This window comes from Callorhinus ursinus, unplaced genomic scaffold (assembly GCF_003265705.2).
Source record: "Callorhinus ursinus isolate GAN/ISIS: 27379988/994484 unplaced genomic scaffold, GSC_fseal_2.0 scaffold2, whole genome shotgun sequence".
NCBI classification, from domain to species: domain Eukaryota; kingdom Metazoa; phylum Chordata; class Mammalia; order Carnivora; family Otariidae; genus Callorhinus; species Callorhinus ursinus.
This window is the reverse complement of record NW_027397064.1, coordinates 39285876-39308060: the sequence shown is the minus strand read 5'-3', so window position 1 is coordinate 39308060 and position 22185 is coordinate 39285876. Positions and strand designations below refer to the sequence as shown.

General features: G+C 35.1%; 1 long non-coding RNA gene across 1 annotated transcript in view; it reads left to right on the top strand.

The window, feature by feature from the left end:
- Nucleotides 1–22185, top strand: part of LOC112840870 (uncharacterized) — a 313823-nt gene that overhangs the window by 290256 nt on the left and 1382 nt on the right. The window contains exon 4 of the long non-coding RNA XR_012381772.1: nt 21200–21264. This is a non-coding gene — a long non-coding RNA (uncharacterized lncRNA). The remainder of the gene's footprint in view (nt 1–21199; nt 21265–22185) is intronic.

Sequence of the window (22185 nt, the reverse complement as noted above, 5' to 3'; positions counted from 1 at the left end):
ATATAGTTTTGTATTCCAGACAAACAGTGAGAGTTGCTTGGACAAGGATATTGACAGGAGAGATGCACAGAAGTGTATAGATTTCAAATATGTTTCAGAGATAAAATAAATGAAGTCTTCTGAAAGCTAGACATTGGGTAGCCATGAAACATATGACACAGAGGTGTCTGATTTGAGAAAATGGATATGTGGCGATCCCTTCTCAGAGAGGGGATATAATTATAAAGAAACAATTTTGGGGCAAGAAACTCAAGAGTGCAGTGGTATATCTTGTCACTTTGCTGAGATGTCTGTGAGACATCCAACTGAAGACAAGTCAGCAGCTTGAGCTCATTTGGGATGTCATGGATGGAAACACAAATTCATGATGTATCAGCATCTAGGTGGTATTTAAAACATGGAAAGGAAAACAAAATGCTTAAGGAGATAAAATAACAACAAAATATATACCAGGAAAAGAGCTTGGAAGAACTCCAGGTAGAGAAGTAAAAAAATGGCCAAAAAAGGAGTGCCTGAGTGGTTCAGTCGGTTAAGCATCAGACTCTTGATTTCGGTTCAGGTCATGATCTCAGGATCCTGAGAGTGAGCCCTATGATGGGCTCTGCTCTGGGCTTGGAGCCTGCTTAAGATTCTCTCTCTTCCTCTCCGTCTCCTTCTGCCCCTCCCCAGCTCTCTCTCTTTCTTAAAAAATGGCAAAAAAAAAAAAGTTTGAGATGAGCCCCTTCTTAATTATCAAGTGTAGAAATAGAGAAAGAGCAAGAGATGAAGATTAGGGATAGAGTAGAAACAGAAATATAGAAAATTATAGAGGTAAAAATAGAGAAATGAGCAATAACAGGATTTATCTGAGGGACTATGGGTAGGTTATTGTGTAGGAACAAAGTGTTCATGCTGCTAATTAGTGGTAAATATTTTTAGAAAAGTAATTTTCCAGTGGTAGACCTTGAATGCCACAATAAGTAATTTGGGCTTTTTCCTCTGCACAATTGAATTATTTAAGTGTTTCTGAGTAAGGAAATAGTATTCTAAGAATGGTGGTTTAAGAAAATAAATTTAAGGTGTGCCTGGGTGGCTCAGTCACTTAAGATCTCACTCTTGGTTTTGGCTCAGTTCATGATCATAGGGTCATGGGATTGAGTGAGCCCCATGTCAGGCTCCAAGCTCAGTACAGAGTCTACTTGCCCCTCTCCCTCTGCTCCTTCCCCTGCTTCCTCCCTCTCTAAATCTCTCTCAAATAAACAATAAAATCTTTAAAAGAAAAGGAAAAAAAGAAAAGAAATTCAATAGAATGACTTAGGGGATTGGACCTTTAAAAATCAGCATATGTATTTATTAAGGTCAAATAATGCAGAAAGATTATTCAAACAGGTTCAATCACTGCAAGCAAAATCCAGTTAATATAATCCTTTTCTTCAAGCTCAGAAGGACACAGCAGTTTTCTCCTTGGGAATGACAGAATATTAAGCCATATTTTTGCTATGAGAAAAAAGCATTTTATCAGAAGAAAATGTAAATATATATTTTAACAGAGTTGCATTGTCATAGAATTTCTACACATATCATATAGCTACTGAGTGAATGTATAGCCAATGCCCGAAACCCAGTGGTAAGTCAACGGTCACCACCAAATACTATTCATCTACTCTTGACAGGTCTTACGATTAGAAAGGAAAAGTTCTATCCACCTGTAATTAATTTCCCTTGGGTATTAAAATAAATCTAAAGCCTCTTGTTCATGACAGCCACATAAATAAGGCAACATCCCCTTCCCTCCAAAAATCTGCTTCTGTGGATTAAATAGCCCCATTTCTACTAAGTATTTATTATATGATTATTGCCCTCCTTGTTCACTTAGAAACCTGAATATACTTAATTTTTATCTATTCATGTCACTTAGATTGTATCAGTTCCCTCATAAACATGGGGAGTAAGTTGAGGGGATCAGTGGTGTTAAAACTGTTCAACAGCCTTTTTCAGGATAGGAGATTCAAATGCACTAGACCTTTGAAAGCAAGGATACTAGAATGTGACAAAGTCTAGCAACTACTTCCTAAAGGAGCCTAAAGAATCCTTAGATTCTAAAAATCATAGTTTGAGAATCATTTTGAGTAGATAATAAAAAAGTTAAAGATCCAATGCTGTGTTTTTAATGATTATCTTCTCTTCACAATTATCTGCTATTCTGAACCAGGCAGATACCAATTCTCTTTCTTGGCCTCTGATTAAGCATAGATAAACCATTATTTGCAGTGCTAAGAGAAGGCTAAGAAACAGTATCCTTGCAAAAGGAAAAAACTTTATGAAATCCCACTGATGTGGTTGTAAATTTGGCTAACACAGGAATAAGAAGAGAAACAGGGTCAAGAGACTAAAGAAATGGCTCCTAGGTGGCCACAAAATCAAACACATATGGTGAAGCTGATGTGTCTAGACAGAAAAAGCGGGATATAATTACCTTTGTCTTTTTAAAAAAAATCCAAACTCTTGGGGTATCTGGGTGGCTCAGTCGGTTAAGCGTCTGACATCAGCTCAGGTCATGATCCTAGGGTCCTGGGACAGAGTCCTGTGTCAGGTTCTGGGCTCAGTGAGGAATCAGCTTGTCCCTTCCCCCAGGTGTGCTCTGTCTTTGTCTCTCTCTTAAATAAATAAAACCATTAAAAAAAAAAAACCCGTACTCTTGATATGACCTTCTGTTTTACGTTTCATGAGCACCTTCTTAGGCACATGTGTGCAGTAATTTTTCTGTAGGATAGAGAGCAGAATTACAGAATAATTGATTGTGTGCATCTTCAGTTTTACTAGATAATTCCAAATTATTTTCCAAATTTGTTGATTCAATTTATTTCCCATTATTAGGATACAATTGTTCATCTTTCTTTACATATTTGCCCACCCTTGTGTAACTGTCAGAATATAATTTTTCTCAAATTTATGGGTGCAATATGATGGCTCATGTTGTATTTTTTTCTAATTTTTCAATTCAACTACTAATAAAACTGAAACTATTTAAATATATTTATTCCAGTTCATTTTCTATATTTGCTTGTTCACAGATTTTTACCCACATTCTATTAGGTAATTTGTTATATTCCTTATTGATTTTTCAGTTTTATTTTATTTTTGATATCAATTGTATATAGGGTTTGTTCTGTAATTATTCTCTCTAAATTTGTGACTAGTGTTTTGACTTCGCTCACTGTACAGGCATTTTCAGTTTCATCATAATCACATTTTTCAATAATGTCCTTAAAGATTTTATCTTGTTTTAAATTCCTTTCACATTCTGAAGTTATAAACATGGCCCTTATATTTTCTTCTGAAAATTTTAAAGCATTGTCTTTTCCATATAACTAATTCATACAAAGTTTCATTTTATAATCTATTTGAACAGAAACACAGTTTTAATTTTTCTCTGGGGGAGGGGAAATGTTACAGCTAAATTAATGATCTATCTCTCCCCGGTGATTGATGACATCTCTCTCAAAAGTCATTTTGTTTTATATTTGTGCATGTATTCTTTGTCTCTCTTTCCTGTTCCATATATCCGCTTACGTATTCATGAGCTAATACTAAACTACCTTAATTATGCTTTATTATATTTACACTGATTCTTAATTATAAAATATTTGTAAGCTTCTTCTCCCCAACTATGTTATTAGCTCAAGGAAGACAAATACTGGAACAATATTTTTAAATATCTGTAATTAGGGCACCTGACTGGCTCAGGTGGAAGAGTATGCAACTCTTGATATCAGGGTCATGAGTTTGAACCCACATTGGGTGTAGAGATTACTTAAAATTAATACATAAACTTTAAATATCTATAATTAACAAAGTGAGAAAATTTTAAATAATGGAAAATGGAAGGAAAAATGAAAGGAAAAAAGAAGGAAAGAATAAAATTGTGTTTTTTCCTTGTTTTAATACTTTTCTAAATAAGTAGGTATGATTTCAGAAAATTGAGTTTGGAAACCACAGAAAAATCACAGAAAATCAAAAGCCAAGAAAAGTAACAACAATGGTGTACTTTATTCCCCAAGTAATTATCTATAAATCAAGGTAAACGATTATCTATTCTGGAACATATTTAGTATAATTATAAGGTTGAGATAAGAATTCAATTTGCTTTGGAAACAGGCCTGTCTCTATAACTTTTTAGCTTTGCAAAATGACAATGTATTTAAGCTCTATATGCCTCCTTTTCCTCTGTTAAAGGGAGTAATACTTGCCTTATAGGACGATTAAAAAGATTACATAAGATAATTAATACAAAATATTTAGTTTCTAGCATACATTATAAAATAAATATACTCTAATAATTACAAAATCAAATACTTAGTATTGTGAGGAAGAGGATTTCTGCTGGTTAATTTTGAAAAGCATAGGAATTTGAATACCACATATCAGTCAACCACTTTCCAGGTGTGAATTTATTTTTGTTTTGTTTTAATTAATTAATTAATTTATTTATTTATTTGAGAGTGAGAGAGAAAAAGAGCACGTGTGAATGAGGAAGGGACAGAGGGAGAGGGAGAGAGGGAATCTTAAGCAAGCTCCAGGTCCTGCATGGAGCCCAAAATAGGGCTCAGTCTCAGGACCCTGAGATCATGATCTAAGCAGACACCAAAAGTCAGCCACTTAACTGACTGAGCCACCTAGGCACCCATTGAGGTGTGAATTTAAAATGAAAATGGTGATATTTAATAGACACTCTTTTTTTTACCAGTTATAAATGAATACAGTCAAATAAATTCATTTTTATAGTATATATATGTTCTGTCAGGGTAGGATAGCTTTTAAAAATGATATGTTAGGGCGAGTAAAAAAAACTCCATAGTAAGGATTTCCTCTCCAATTACATGTTTCCTTAACAGATGTAGATTGGCTCTAATGTATCCTTTCTGGGATAATAAAACAAATTGGGAGGTAAATTGGTGAGTAGATAGCTTCAATCCATCACAGGGCAGTGTAGATACTCTAATCTGCTCTTTTCAGAGAAATATAACCTACAAAACACTTCATCAGAAATATTGCTGTAGTATTGTATGGGTGATTGTCCAAGGAATGATATTTTTTCAGATATTCAGGATTATTTCAACCTATTCTGTACCATAGGAACTCTTGTGATAGGTAGTAGTATATATAAAGAAATCTTTTTTGTAATATAGTAGTTGGCTTTGGATTAATATAATGACCAAATTCTCTTTGGTTCCTCTCTTAGTTTAATAAGATTTTTTAAAGCTATTATTAAAATGTGTTTAATTTCAATTGATATTACTTTTGTCTATTTTGCTACTTATTAATAGTTATTTTGCTAACAAATTGAGTCACTACTTTAACATGTGAGCCCTGGTGTTTCTGTCATTCAAAGAATAATCTATTCACTAGATAGTTGCTACAGCTAAACATGTCATTAAAGGAAGAAGAGCCTCAAACATCTCTCAGTCTCTTATCATTCTAGCCATAGTTTCACCAAAGCAATTGGAGTCCTAGGTATTTACTGAGCTGACTTGAAAAATTATTTCAATACAAAAACCCACATACACATATTTATAGCTGATTTATTCATATTGCCAAATACCAGAATCAACCAAGATGCTCTTCTATATGTGAACAGATAAGCAAATTGTGGTACATCCATACAAATGAATACTATCTGGCAATGAAAAGGAATGAATAATCAATTCACATAACAACTTGGATGACTCTTAAATGTATGTTGCTAAGTGGAAAAATGTCTGAAAATGCTATATACCAGAATAATTCTATTTGTGTGGCATTCTGGAAAGGGGAAAACTACAGAAATGAAAACAGATCAGTGACTGCCAGGGTTTAGGAAGGAGAGTGGTAACTAAATCCATGAAGTATAGACGATATTTCAGGTAGGTGAAACTATTCAATATGATAATGTGGTGATGGTTACATGGCACTGTACATTTGTCAATACCTCTAGAACCTTACAGAAAAAAAATAGTGAAACTTAATGTATGCAAATTTAAAACATCCATTAGGGCTTCCCAGCATGTAATATAGGCTGCAATAAAATAAATTATGAATGTATGTATAACCTCACTGACTGAAATGGGAGGTGCTGACACGAGTGTAGAGTTTAAGACTAAAGATAAAGTATACGTAAGTACCGTACTCTGGAAAAGTTGTTCCCCAAGGGGATATAGATTAACAATTCTGAAACCACTATCCATGGATATTGGGAATAAACAAATAAGTACATGGATGTAGGATATGGAAGCCAGGTATCTTACTGTTGGAGTTTGAGATAATACATAAGCAAGGAAAAAGGCTAGAATAAATCATGGAGTACTAAATTAGAATTGGAGATATCAGTATGAATTTATGTTTAGCTTAACATAGACCTATACACATATAACATAGAGAGAAATAATCACAGATATACATGTATACCTAAGTTAGTATACACACATATATCTCCTAACTGTTCACCGAGAGGGCCTACACTCCCATTGGAATGGGGACATCCAGCATGGAGCTCTTGGTTTCTAATGCTACTTTTTAATAAAAGGAATCTGGGCTTATTGGCAAAATAGCTATTTTTAGGGTTAGGGCAGAAAGTATATGAGCCTTGCAGGGCCAGAGTGTAAAGAAGTGCTCAAAAAACAAGAGAATGAAAACATATTAAAGGGACACAGAAACTAACCAAAATAACTTCCAATGGCCAAAGCTGAAATAATTTATACAAAATAATAATAATAATAATTATTATTATTATTATTAATACTATGGTAATAAATATATATTATTATTACTAATAAAGTTTATATTGGATTATAGCCCAAACATAAATTATCTAGAAGTCCACACTGATATAAATAAATAATTGAATGAACAATTGTGGTGGCAAGGGGGAAGAATAGACAAATTTCTTGTGCAGAATAATTCTAAATGATTTATGTAAATATTACCACTCAAAGGAGGTGGAACACAATTCTCCATGCTTTTGTATAGGTTGTGCATAGTGACTTGCTACCAGACACTATAGTATAAAAAAGAGGAAAAGAATAACTTTACCTGTCAAACACTATCTCAGTCAGGTGATCAAGACTAATGCCAACAACAGTAAGTCATGTTGATCATATGTAGCCTTGCTATGATGTGATGAGAATGACATTTTTTCTTCAAACCCTCTTCCTCCAGTCTAATCATGAGAAAAATATCAGACTATTCAAATTGAAGGATACTCTACCAAATAGTTGACTATTACTCCTCAAAACTGTCAGGGTCATAAGAAGCAAAGAAAGTGTGAGAGACATTCATGATATAGTGGAGCCTATGTAGACATGCCAAATGAAAGTAATATAATATCCTAGATGGGATCCTGGGACAGAAAAAGGCTATTGGGTAAAAACTAATGGCTTTATTTAATAATAGCAGGCTGATGTCAGATTTTTGGTTCTCACAAATGTACGTACTAATGTAAAATGTTAATAGTAGGGGGAATTAAATGTGGGATGTACAAGATACCCAAAGATACATATACTATTTTTGCAACTTTTCTGCAAATCTAAAACTATTCTAAAATAAAGTTTATTTAAAAAAAAACTCTGTGGACAAAAGAATACGAGTTAAATAGTTATGAAGGTGAATTATTTTCCTTATATTGCACCAAAATGTAACTAATTGTATTTATCAAGCATAACTAGAGGTTTGAAATCACAGCAAAACAAGGCCTGTAGGATTAAACACTAAATGAGGGAGAGCAAATGTATTTCTGTTTTTCAACTGATGGAAAATAAAATATTCAATGAGAAAGAAATTTATAGCAAAGTAAATGTTTGAAAGTAAAATAAAGATTAATTTTTCTTGAGGATATTGGGTCAGTTTACCAATATCAAATCAACAGAGATAAAATAGAATATTTGGACAGATTTAATGGTAGTATTTCAACATAATTAATTTTTATAATTCTCAGTCATGAGCCATAAAATAAATATATCACTAAGTATGTTCAAACTCTAGTACACAAGTAATTCATGTGTGATAACGGAGTGAAGCAGATTTTTTTAAAAATCATATATTAAAATTGTTTCCAAAGTTTAGAGTTTAAATTCTGCTAAACTATATATTTTGGGAGTTGTTTTGTATAAGATATAAAAGATTTTTAAGGCTCTGATTGAGTTTAAGCAACAAATATATTTATTATTGAAAAATCTCAAAAAGAGAACAAAAATCTGTTATAGACTGTGCCTTGTTTACTGTACCGGTGTTTTTAGATTAAGATGGGTGAACAAATCAATTCAAAACATCTCATATGGTGCAACATTTACAGGAAAGACTTATTATTTCTCTCTATATTAATGATTCCACTACAATTTAAAATATGTTTAAAGTAACAGTAAAATTGACATCAACAGCAAAGTGAGATTAATTGATATTGAGTACAAAATGATCATTGAAGTCTTCAAAGTGCATAGATCTGGAAGCCTTTACTATTATAACCTCCTGCCTTTCTAATAAGCCACAAATGCACCAGACGGAATAAGCAAAAATCAATTTAATAATTCAAAACGAGTGAACTATTCTAACCACAGTTCTTATGGTTACATTAATTGATTAAAAAAAAAAAAAAGGCAAAAACGCAAACTTGAAGCATTAACCCAAAAGGATCTGAGGTCATTTCCAAGTCAATGTGATTAATGATTTCAGGTTCATCAGTACTTAAATTTGCAAACTGGGAGTGTTGTGCTGCAAAATAAGAAATGCTAATGCTCATCATATTTCACCTATAGTTTTCAGCCTCCATTTAGGGCATATCTGTTTTCATCCTTTTGTTTCTTAAATAGTTCAGTGACTCCCTATATATAATCCATAGACTGGTGTTTCAACTGGGTGTCAAAGACTTTTGTTGGTTCATGGCACTATTCTCAGAGGTTTAAGAATTATCAAAATTATTTCTGTTTTACCTTCACATTTGAACAAATATTACACAACCAACCCACATATACATACTTTATAAGTGCTGCCTTTAAATTCCAATGCTTAAGTTCACATTAATGTTTAAAATCACATTGGCACTAAGTAGTATTTTTTTAATTGGCAAGGCATTTAAAATTAATATATTTGAATTTAAATAGATGGATGCCACATATATAACACATTACTACCTTAGGCCAAATAAAAATTGGTTTGACTGATATATGAATAGGGAAATTTGATATATAATTGAGATAACATAAGAATGCAGAAATACAGGCATTCCAAAAGCAAAATACCTACATATTTTGTTAGACATTCATATTTTGAAAACATGTCATTGTTATCAATTTGTAGTTCATTAATTCAGCAATGAAATCTCAATAAATAGTTTTCTATAAAAGACTTAATGTATGCTGTTTAGAGATTGCCCATTAAAACGATGGCTTAGTTGTTAATAACAATTTTGTCAGTGATAATCGTACCATGTCTAATAATAAACTAAATTGATAGCAGTAAAAAATACATTTGTACTTTAAATCTAACATCTGTGATTTAGTTTCCACAAACCAACATTAACTATTATAGTAAATCTTATGTTGCTGAATTCTATTTCATTTGAAGCTTCCTTTGTCTTTAATTTATATGTATTTAGTTCATAATTACATAAGGAATACATGTTAATTTTTAAATAAAAATTTAAGTGTGTATATACTTATGTAAGATTGTAATATAGTATTATGACAACATTAGAAGGTCTGTGAGAAATACTATTGAGGTGATTAGGGCAGGAGAATAGTGGCCCAGAGAATAGTGGCCCATCGAGGAGGTAGTTGGGGCTCTGGATTCATTGATATGTAACTGAAAAAGGCACTGGCAGGCAAGTTACTTATTATCTCTAGGAACTGGCTTATCCTAGGAGAGGTAGTCCTTCCAGGGTCAGCAAGGCCTCAGTTGTCAAAACAGCAGAACACACAGAAAATGAAGACATGGTTAATACAATATGAACATAAATGAGGATGTGATCAGAAAGGAAGACATGGTTAATTCTAAATTGGGGAAATAATGGAAAAGGTTTTCTAAATAGGTGATCCCTAAAATATATTGAGAAAAATCAGTGAGGCAAAACCAAAAAATAAAAATAAATAAATAATGGAGGCATATTGGAGACCCTGGGAGCCACGGGGTGTGACTGGGGAGTCAGTTTATGCCTAGACAAGAGCATGAAATTACAATTCCTCTCCAAACTAGAACTTGTATCCTCAGAAAAACAAGTTAGAAGGAACATGTATCACATACCTTTCTTCTAATTTTCCAGTCTCCTCCACCAACCTGACTACAAATCCTTCCGAATTATGATCTGATCCTGTGGAGAATGCCTAGCTCCTACTTTGGGCAGATCAATGACAACAGAGCTAAACTACCCTAGTTTCTACATTGATGCCATTTTCCTATGTGTCCTTCAAATGTTTATCTAATGCAGTGACTGAACCATTCTCTCGTAAATTAGGAAGAACAAGCCCAATTATCTCATAATCAATTCTTCCCTCTAGACTTACACTGACGTAGTTACATGTGGAAAACATTGCCTGTGAAACTGGATAATTGAGCAGAGAAATGCTCCAAGGGTAGTACATGACTTAAAAAGGAGCAAGAAAATATATATATATATAACAAAATCTTTGTCAAGAAAACAAAAAGAGTAAAGAAATAATATTTAAATTAGTCTGGACTTCTCTACTACTCACTTTATCAACATTATTTAGTTCTCATAACAAATCTTTAAGTAGGCTTCATTCCTGAATGTAAAATAAAGATACTGCATAAGGATCCCCTGAATGCTTGCAGACATGCACATTATATCTGGGGACTCAGCCCCAAAAATTCTGATCCTCTAGATCTGTCATGAGGCACAGTAATCTGCATTCTTAACACACATGGTAGATTATAAAAGTACAGGTGCCTGTGGCCCATATTTTGGGATACACTGGATTAATCACTTATAGGCATCATATAATAAGTAGTGGACTTCATTTGAGTCCAATATTCATTCTTTTTCTCTTCATCATGATCCCAGACAAAAGTATTTTCTCAGAATATTCCAAACATAGCCTTTTCTTTTCCAAGTTCTGAAATTATTTATGAAACACGTTTCTTTATACAAGAGTAGACATAACAGAAGCTATGATGGGATCAATTGATCTTTGTCCCAAATAGGAAGATTTATCAAGGTTATTCTCTAGATTTGAAACATCTAATTACTCTTATTATTATGACTTTCCTCCCTGTTACAGACCTAGAGAAGTTAACTTTTTTTTCATAGAGATACATGGGAAAGCATGAGATAAAGAAAAGCAGTATTATTCCATGTCAAAAGGTTATACACAGGGGATGGAGCAAGATGGCAGAGGAGTAGGAGACCTGGATTTCGTCTGGTCTCAGTAATTCAGGTGGATAGGGATCAAAACATTCTGAACACCTACAAACTCAACAGGAGATAGAAGAAAAGAATAGCAACAACTCTCTGAACAGAAAAGCGACCACTTCCTGGAAGGTAGGACATGCGGAGAAGTGAATCCGAGGCGATATTCAGGAGGATAGATGGTGGGGGAGGGGGCCTCCATCAGCTGCTTCTAGCAAGTGATAGAGCCGCGGAGCACAAAATTGGAACTCATAGAAGTCGGCTCCGCTGAGGGACGTCGCTCCAGTGGCTAAGCGGGGAGTGGAAACCTTGTGGGACAATGTGGTCTCAGGAGCCTCGGGGTCACAGAAAGACCAGGGGTGCCTGAGTGCGGCAGAGCTCCCAGGTATCGGAGCGGGGAAGCCGGCTGCAGAGACAGAGCCGAGGCGCTGGCTCTCAGCTCGGGGTTGCCATAAACTGTGATCTGCAGCACAGTCGGGCCACTGCTCCTCCAGCAGGGACCCAACAAGCAGCAGATCTGGGAAGACTCCCCTTCCTCCCCTGGGAGGAGCGGCGCGGGAGCGCACTGCAGGGATCTGCTGGGTTTGGAGACTCCACACTGAGTCGGGTGTCAGAGATAGAAACACTCGCTCACAGGCTGTGTGAGCACAGAGTGCGGCCGGAGACTGGGGAGACAGGAGTGATTGACTGCTTTTCTCTGGGGGTGCACTGAGGAGTGGGGCCCCCAGGTCTCGGGTCCTCTGGGGCAGAGATTGGGAGGCCGCCATTTTCACTCTCGTCCTCCAAAGCTGTACCGAGAGCTTGCAGGGAACCAAAGTTCCCGAGAGCAAACTGGAGCAGATTCCTTAGCCCAGAACAACAAGGGCGGGGCAATTCCACCTCCAGCAAAGACATTTGGGAACCACAGCAAGAGGCCCATCCCCCAGAAGATCAGCCCGAACAGCCAGCAAGCCAAGACCAAGTTTACCGATCAAGGAGAACGGGAGAATCCAGCGCTAGGGGAATACTGCACATAGAATTCATGGCTTTTTTACCATGATTCATTAGTTTTTCAAAGTTAATTTTTTAACTGTTTTTTTCTTTTTTTTGAATTTTTCTTTTTCCCTTTTTCAACCAACAACTTATCAATCCCTTTTTTAAAAAAAAACATTTTTTATTTTTCATTTTTAGAGACATATTTTGTCCCTTCATAGTAGTTACCCTTATTTTTGGCATATATATATAAGTTGTTCTCTCTTTAAAATTTTGAGATACAGTTTCTTCGAACAGATCAAAATATACCCTAAATCACTAGTATATGGCTTTGTTCTAGTCTCCTGCCTGATCACATTCTCTCCCTTTTTTTTTCTTTTTTTTTAAATCTTGTTTATTTTTTCAAACAACTTCTAATCTTATCAACTCCTTTTATAAAATCTTTTATAATTTTCATCTTTACAGTCATCTTCCATCCCTTCATTGTATCAACCCTTACTTTGTACATATATAAGTCTTTCTTCCTTTAAAATTTTAGGAGGCACTTTCTTCTAACAGACCAAAATACACCCAAAATCTAGTGTGTGGCACTGATCTATACACTAGCCTAATCATATTTGATCATATTCTGTTTTTTTTGTTTTGTTCTGTTTTTGTTTGTTTTTATCTTTTTCTTTTTCTTTTTCTTTTTCTTTCTCTTTCTTTTTTCTTTCTTTCCCTTTCTTTTCTGCTGCTTTCAGGTCTTTCTGATTTGTATAGAGTATATTTGCTAGGGATGTTGTTAACCTGTTAGCATTTTGTTCTCTCATTCATCTATTTTCCTCTGGACAAAATGACAAGACGAAAGAAAGCACCTCAGCAAAAAGAACAAGAGGAAGTACCGTCTGCCAGGGAACTACTCAGTACGGACATTAGTATGATGTAGAACCTAGAGTTCAGAAAGATGATTTTAAAGATACTAGCTGGGCTTGAAAAAAGCGTGGAAGTTATTAGAGAAACCCTTCCTGGAGAAATAAAAGAACTAAAATCTAACCAAGTCGATATCAAAAAGGCTATTGATGAGGTGCAATCAAAAATGGGGGCACTAACTGCTAGGATAAATGAGGCAGAAGAGAAAATCAGCAATATAGAAGACCAAATGATGGAAAATAAAGAGGCTGAGAAAAAGAGAGAGAAACAACTACAGGATCACGAGGGCAGAATTCGAGAGATAAGCAATACGATAAGACAAAACAACATTAGAATAATTGGGATCCCAGAAGAAGAAGAAAGAGAGAGAGAGGCAGAAGGTATATTGGAGCAAATTATAGCAGGGAACTTCCCTAATGTGGGGAAGGAAACAGGCATCAAAATCCAGGAGGCACAGAGAACCCCTCTCAAAATCAATAGAAATAGGTCAACACCCCGACATCTACTAGTAAAACTTACGAGTCTCAGAGACAAAGAAAAAATACTGAAAGCAGCTCGGGAGAAGAGACATGTAACCTACAATGGTAGAAACATTAGACTGGCAACAGCCATATCCACAGAGACCTGGCAGGCCAGAAAGGACTGGCATGAGATCTTCAGAGCACTAAACAAGAAAAATATGCAGCCAAGAATACTATATCCAGCTAGGCTCTCATTAAAAATAGAAGGAGAGATAAAAAAGCTTCCAGGACAAACAAAAACTAAAGGAATTTGCAAACACGAAACCAGCCCTACAAGAAATATTGAAAGGAGTCCTCTAAGCAAAGAGAGAGTCTAAAAGAAACATAGACCAGAAAAGAACACAGACAATATACAGTAACCGTCACCTTACAGGCAATACAATGGCACTAAATTCATATCTTTCAATAGTTACCCTGAATGTAAATGGGCTAACTGCCCCAATCAAAAGACACAGGCTATCAGATTGGATTAAAAAACAAGACCCATCGATATGCTGTCTGCAAGAGACTCACTTTAGACCCAAAGACACCCCCACATTGAAAGTGAGGGGGTGGAAAACCATTTACCATGTTAATGGACACCAAAAGAAAGCTGGGGTGGCAATCCTTATATCAGACAAATTAGATTTTAAAACAAAGACTGTAATAAGAGATGAGGAAGGACACTATATCCTACTTAAAAGGTCTATCCAACAAGAAGATCTAACAATTGTAAATATCTATGCCCCTAACATGGGAGCAGCCAAAAATATAAGGCAATTAATAACAAAAGCAAAGAAACACATTGACAACAATACAATAAGAGTGGGGGACTTTAACACCCCCCTGACTGAAATGGACAGATCATCTAAGCAAAAGATCAACAAGGAAATAAAGACTTTAAATGACACACTGGACCAAATGGACTTCACAAACTATTCAGAACATTCCATCCCAAAGCAACGGAATACACATTCTTCTCTAGTGCCCATGGAACATTCTCCAGAATTGATCACATCCTAGGTCATAAATCAGGTCTCAGTGAGTACCAAAACATTGGGATTATTCCTTGCATATTTTCAGACCACAGTGCTTTGAAACTAGAACTCAATCACAATAGGAAAGTCAGAAAGACCACAAATACATGGAGGCTAAAGAGCATCCTACTGAAGAATGAATGGGTCAACCAGGAAATTAAAGAAGAATTAAAAAAATTCATGGAAACCAATGAAAATGAAAACACAACTGTTCAAAATCTTTGGGATACAGCAAAGGCAGTCCTGAGAGGAAAGTATATAGCAATATAAGCCTTTCTCAAGAAACGAGAAAGGTCTCAAATACACAACCTAACCCTACACCTAAAGGAGCTAGAGAAAAAACAGCAAATAAAGCCTAAACCCAGCAGGAAAAGAGAAATAATAAAGATCAGAGCAGAAATCAATGAAATGGAAACCAAAAGAACAGTAGAACAGATCAATGAAACTAGGAGCTGGTTCTTTGAAAGAATTAACAAGATTGATAAACCACTGGCCAGCCTTATCAAAAAGAAAAGAGAAATGACCCAAATCAACAAAATCAACAGAATGAAAGAGGAGAGATCACAACCAACACCAAAGAAATACAAACAATTATAAGAACATATTATGAGCAACTTTATGCCAGCAAATTAGATAACCTGGAAGAAATGGGTGCATTCCTAGAGATGTATGAACTACCAAAATTGAACCGGGAAGAAATAGAAAACCTGAACAGACCTATAACCACTAAGGAAATTGAAGCACTCATCAAAAATCTCTCAACAAACAAAAGCCCAGGGCCAGATGGCTTCCCAGGGGAATTCTACCAAACATTTAAAGAAGAATTGATACCTATTCTACTGAAACTGTCACAAAAAATAGAAATGGAAGGAAAACTTCCAAACTCATTTTATGAGGCCACCATTACCTTGATCCCAAAACCAGAAAAAGATGCCATCAAAAAGGAGAATTACAGACCAATATCCTTGATGAACATGGATGCAAAAATTCTCACCAAAATACTAGCCAATAGGATCCAACAGTACATTAAAAGGATTATTCCCCATGACCAAGTGGAATTTATCCCTGGGCTGCAAGGTTGGTTCAACATCCTCAAATCAATCAACGTGATACCATACATTAACAGAAGAAAGAACAAGAATCATAGGATCCTCTCAATAGATGCAGAAAAAGCATTTGACAAAGTACAGCATCCTTTCTTGATCAAAACTCTTCAGAGTATAGGGATAGAGGGGACATGCATCAATATCATAAAAGTCATCTATGAAAAACCTACAGCAAATATCATTCTCAATGGGGAAAGGCTGAGAGCTTTCACCCTAAGGTCAGGAACGCGGCAGGGATGTCCACTCTCACCACTGCTATTCAACATAGTATTAGAAGTCCTAGCCACAGCAATCAGACAACAAAAAGAAATCAAAGGCATCCAAATCGGCAAAGAGGAAGTCAAACTCTCTTTGCAGATGATATGATACTGTATGTGGAAAACCCAAAAGACTCCACCCCAAAACTGCTAGAACTCATACAGGAATTCAGTAAAGTAGCAGGATATAAAATCAATGCACAGAAATCAGTGGCATTCCTATACACCAACAACAAGACAGAAGAGAGACAAATCAAGGAGTCGATCCCATTTACAATGGCACCCAATACCATAAGATACCTAGGAATAAATCTAACGAAAGAGGCAAAGGATCTGTACTCAGAAAACTATAAAATACTCATGAAAGAAATTGAAGAAGACACAAAGAAATGGAAAAACGTTCCATGCTCATGGATTGGAAGAACAAACATTGTGAAGATGTCAATGCTACCTAGAGCAATCTACACAAACAATGCAATCCCCATCAAAATACCATCCACTTTTTTCAAAGAAATGGAACAAATAATCCTAAAATTTGTATGGAACCAGAAGAGACCGCGAATAGCCAGAGGAATGTTGAAAAAGAAAAGCAAAGCTGGCGGCATCACAATTCCGGACTTCCAGCTCTATTACAAAGCTGTCATCATCAAGACAGTATGGTACTGGCACACACACAGGCACATAGATCAATGGAACAGAATAGAGAGCTCAGAAATGGACCCTCAACTCTATGGTCAACTCATCTTCGACAAAGCAGGAAAGAATGTCCAATGGAAAAAAGACAATCTCTTCAACAAATGGTGTTGGGAAATTTGGACAGCCACATACAGAAGAAAGAAACTGGACCATTTCCTTACACCACACACAAAAATAGACTCCAAATGGTTGAAAGACCTAAATGTGAGACAGGAGTCCATCAAAATCCTAAAGGAGAACACAGGTAGCAACCTTTTCGACCTCAGCCGCAACAACTTCTTCCTAGAAAGATCACCAAAGGCAAGGGAAGCAAGGGCAAAAATGAACTATTGGGATTTCATCAAGATAAAAAGCTTTTGCACAGCAAAGGAAACAGTCCACAAAACCAAAAGACAACCGACAGAATGGGAGAAAATGTTTGCAAATGACATATCAGATAAAGGGCTATTTCCAAAATCTATAAAGAACTTATCAAACTCAACACCCAAAGAACAAATGATCCAATCAAGAAATGGGCAGAAGACATGAACAGACATTTTTCCAAAGAAGACATCCAAATGGCCAACAGACACATGAAAAAGTGCTCAACATTGCTCGGCATCAGGGAAATCCAAATCAAAACCTCAATGAGATACCACCTCACACCCGTCAGAATGGCTAAAATTAACAAGTCAGGAAACAACAGATGTTGGCGGGGATGCGGAGAAAGGGGAACCCTCCTACACTGTTGGTGGGAATGCAAGCTGGTGCAACCCCTCTGGAAAACAGTATGGAGGTTCCTCAAACAGTTGAAAATAGAGCTACCATATGATCCAGCAATTGCACTACTGGGTATTTACCACAAAGATACAAATGTAGGGATCGGAAGGGCTACGTGCACCCCAATGTTTATAGCAGCAATGTCCACAATAGCCAAACTATGGAAAGAGCCACGATGTCCATCGACAGATGAATGGATAAAGAAGATGTGGTATATATACACAAAGGAATATTATGCAGCCATCAAAAGGAATGAGTCTTGCCATTTGCAACGACGTGGATGGAACTGGAGGGTGTTATGCTAAGTCAAATAAGTCAATCAGAGAAAGACATGTATCTTATGACCTCGCTGATATGAGGAATTCTTAATCTCATGAAACAAACTGAGGGTGGGTGGAGTGGTGGGGGGGAGGGATGGGGTGGCTTGGTGATAGACATTGGGGAGGGATGTGCTATGGTGATCGCTCTGAATTGTGCAAGACTGTTGAATCACAGCTCTGTACCTCTGAAACAAATAATGCAATATATGTTAAGGAAAAAAAAAAAGAAGAAGATAGCAGGAGGGGAAGAATGAAGGGGGGGAAATTGGAGGGTAGATGAACCATGAGATAGGATAGACTCTGAAAAACAAACTGAGGGTTCTAGAGGGGCGGGGGGTGGGGGGATGGGTTAGCTTGGTGATGGGTATTAAAGAGGGCACATTCTGCGTGGAGCACTGGGTGTTATGCACAAACAATGAATCATGGAACACTACATCAAAAACTAATGATGTAATGCATGGTTATTAACATAACAATAAAAAATTAATAAAAGTTATACACAATTTGATATAGTATATTGTCACAATAGATTTGAAAGTGAGATTTATGAAAATATTTGGTTGTTTTTACTATTGTCTCTTAATCATTTCACTTAGAATATAAGGTTTCCTTACAAAATTTAAAATAATTTATGGATACCTGTAAAGTGAAACTTCACTAAAACTCTATAGTAAGTAAAATTTCAATCTAGTATAATGTGTCATTTATAATCATGTATTAGTAAAATGAATAAAGCCATAAACAGAGTCACTTTCTATTTTTTGTTTTATTTTTTGTTAATAACATGCTTTTTGACCTAGGCCAAATTTATTTAATTTCACTATGCTTTTCTTCCTTTATCTATGCGCTGTTTTAAATATCAATTTACCACCTCTTTGAGGTATTAAAATACTACTAAAAATGTTTGTTTGGAGAGAATATTGAGAAAAAGAAACCATAATTTTCTGTCAATTTCTCCTTCTGCTCGATCAATGACAAAGGGAAGACTTAGAAATGGTCTAGCTGTAAGGGAAGATCGGGGAGAAGGCTGTGAGCAGTAATATGTTTAGTCAATTTCAGGGTAATAAATTCAATATTAAGTATCCTTGGCTCACAAAAATCAAGAAAACATTAATTACTTTCTTATGGTAAAATATTTTAATTGACCAGATCAAATGTAAAATTAAATATATGCCAGAGAAGACTTTACCAGTAAAAGGTCACTTTTTGTTGTTTAACTTTTTGTCTAAATATTATGAAGTCGGATTGTTGGATTGATATTCCTATTAGTGGATGTTTTAAAATTTATCACAGAGAAATTTTCTTTTAATTTACAAATAAATACATTCTACCTTCTTAACATGGATTAAGTAAATTATCTGTTAAATTATTTCATTCATTATTTCATTCATAAGAATAGATTTGAAAATCATTTAAATACATAAGATTACTTCTTTGGGGGTTCTCCTCATTTTGCTTTTTTGTAAAAGTATAACTGATTATTTTAGTTTCCTGCAGGGTCCCATTAAGTAGATAATTAGAATTTTTCTGAGTGTATCCTATGTCATATCAAATCTTTGTCTTCTGGCAAAAGTAAAATGCCCATTTGCTATGTCTTAAATAGAAAGAATATATTAAAACTCCTTTGCTTTTAGTTAAGTGATCAGGTCATTAGAGTTAGGAATGATGTAAATAATTATGTTATTTGAAGTAATTAGCAAAAAGAATTTATATTATAAGATCAATGTTAAAGTATAAAATTTATATTACAAGATCAATGTTAAAAAGTAAAAATTTAGCAACATTAGAATATTTACAAAGTTATTTGACCTAAATTGTTGCTTCTAGTCTTTGATCACTGTGATTCTACTTAAAGGAACTTATGGGAATAATTCAAAGAATAGGAAGAGCTATATGTATGTTCATCATGTACTTATTTAAGCCAACAAAATTCAACAATATAGAAATAATTACTTAGAAATATAGAAATGCATTCAATGACTGGAATAGTTATCAGGCAGTAACTCTAATTATAATCCATGTGTCTATATGGTAAAACAGTTAAGCAACAGTAATTTTTTTAAAGCAAGATACATATAAGTTTATAATTAGTGGTTATAACTATAATAAATATATGCATATATATCAGTAAAAACTAGAAGAAATTAAGCAAAAAAAAAGAAAGAAAAGTATTCTTTTAGGGAAGCAGGATTACAGGTAATTTCTCAATATGTTTCCATACTTTTATTACATTTGTTTTATTGTTTATATAATTCAGAAGGAGCGAGCCCTATTATTTTCCAATTTTTTTAAAAACTTGCATTTTTAAAATAGTAAATAGATAATATATTGAGGCTATATATGGGAAAAATATGTTTACTATTATTTAGTCTCATATTTATTCCCTCTCCTCCCCACAATAAAAAATAAGTTGTATTTTCTTTACTTGTAAGACTAGTCATTGGAAATATGAATGGCCAGCCCATGCACCCCCACTCCTCCAAAAAAATACAAAATTGACTCTTACTCATCTCAAGAAAAGCTGCAAACAAATAAGTAAATAAAGAAATGTATTGTGAACTCCATTACCAAATATGATTGAAGTATGGGAGAAATTGAAGATCTTTTTGATTGATTTTTGAGCAAAACATACACACAAATGTGGGATAATGCAAGAAAAAAGAGAAAATCAACAGACAGAAGTAGAGAAGAGAGTCACTCAACCATTCACACTTTGATTATTCAACCAACACAAATTCACAGAGTACTGACTATTTAGTAAGATTAGGAGGTGAAATAAGGGACTGTATCAATATTTATTGAGTTTTTCTAAAGTTCATACTTGACAGAATTACACTCTTGGTTTTCCTAACACTCTTAACAGTTCAATATGCAGCCTTTGTCCATTATTCCTGCTTATAATTATGCATTCAATGTGTGAGTCACTGTCCTGAGTATCAGTATATTGTAGTGCATACATTATATTTGGTATCTGTCTGTCCTCAAAGAGATTATATTTTAATTGGAGGAGAAAGGCAGTTAATAAATAAGTAAATAAATACAACATGGATGTTGATTTGTATGATGTAGGAAATAAGTGAGATGATAAAGAAGAAACAAGTGGCTGGAGAGTGGTGAGTCAAGTCTCTGAGATGATAGCATTTAAACTATGACTTGAAGCATTTTTCCACCATTCTAAAAAAATCTTAATTGGATTAAGCCACCTGCACTTATGTAAGCATTTAAAATCACATGTGTATTAGAGATACAAATAATGTGTATTTTATTCACAGGTTACTGGCAATAATGTCCAATTTAGATAAGAAGCTCACTTACCGTTTTCGACATGGAGCTTCAGGTAAGAGACCAAAGAGAAGTAGAAGTGCCTCTTTTCATCATCAGATACTGAATTCCTAAAGAAATGATGAGCAAATCATTAACTGGAACATAGATCTGAAATTTCAAAATCAGATACAACTACCCAGAGTCTGGTATTGCACACCTTGAACTTTTATCACTTCATAATTAGCTTCCTGGGCTCCACCCATATTTATGTTAGCAGGCCTTGTAATAATACTGAAAATCAACTAATCTTCTCTCTTTATTGAATCAGGTCCTGAATCTCACATTGCTAAACTCTTTGTAATAAATATTGGGTGTCCAGGAGATGACATTTAGTTCCAGGCTCCACATATCTGTAACAATCTAGGGTATTTCACATTTATTCTATGTTTGGACAGTTCCTAGAAAGCAAATCCATTGATTGCTGTGTGCTTAGCCTGAGCAAAGAGAAGAGAATTGAGGAGAGATGGTAAGAAAAGAGATGGGGTTGTAGATGAACAGTCTCAACTCCTACAGTTTAGAGTAACAAGGATGAGTGAGTTTTCCAAGGATTAAGTAGAACAAAGGAAGATAGCTATATTTGACTGCTCTTACAACTCTCCGTAGTAGAAAAATATCTCCCAGAAGGGGTCCTCAGTAGCAAGAGCCCACTGGGGATATTACTGAAGAGATACTACTGAAGGAGATAGGACTTGTACTATATTTTTGATGTTGAGCCATAGTAGAATAATAGTACTTTCCAGAATCTGTATGAAGCACCCATGAGACAGATGTCATTTTGATGGTTCCATGCCAATGGGCATGGATGGCTAGATGATGGTCAGATAAGAGCAACAATTGATAGAGAAACTATGAAAGCACAAATTAAATGAGAGACATCTGTTTTCTATTCCTATTCCAGAGTAACCAGAGACTCTCAATCAGCTGAAGGGCAAGG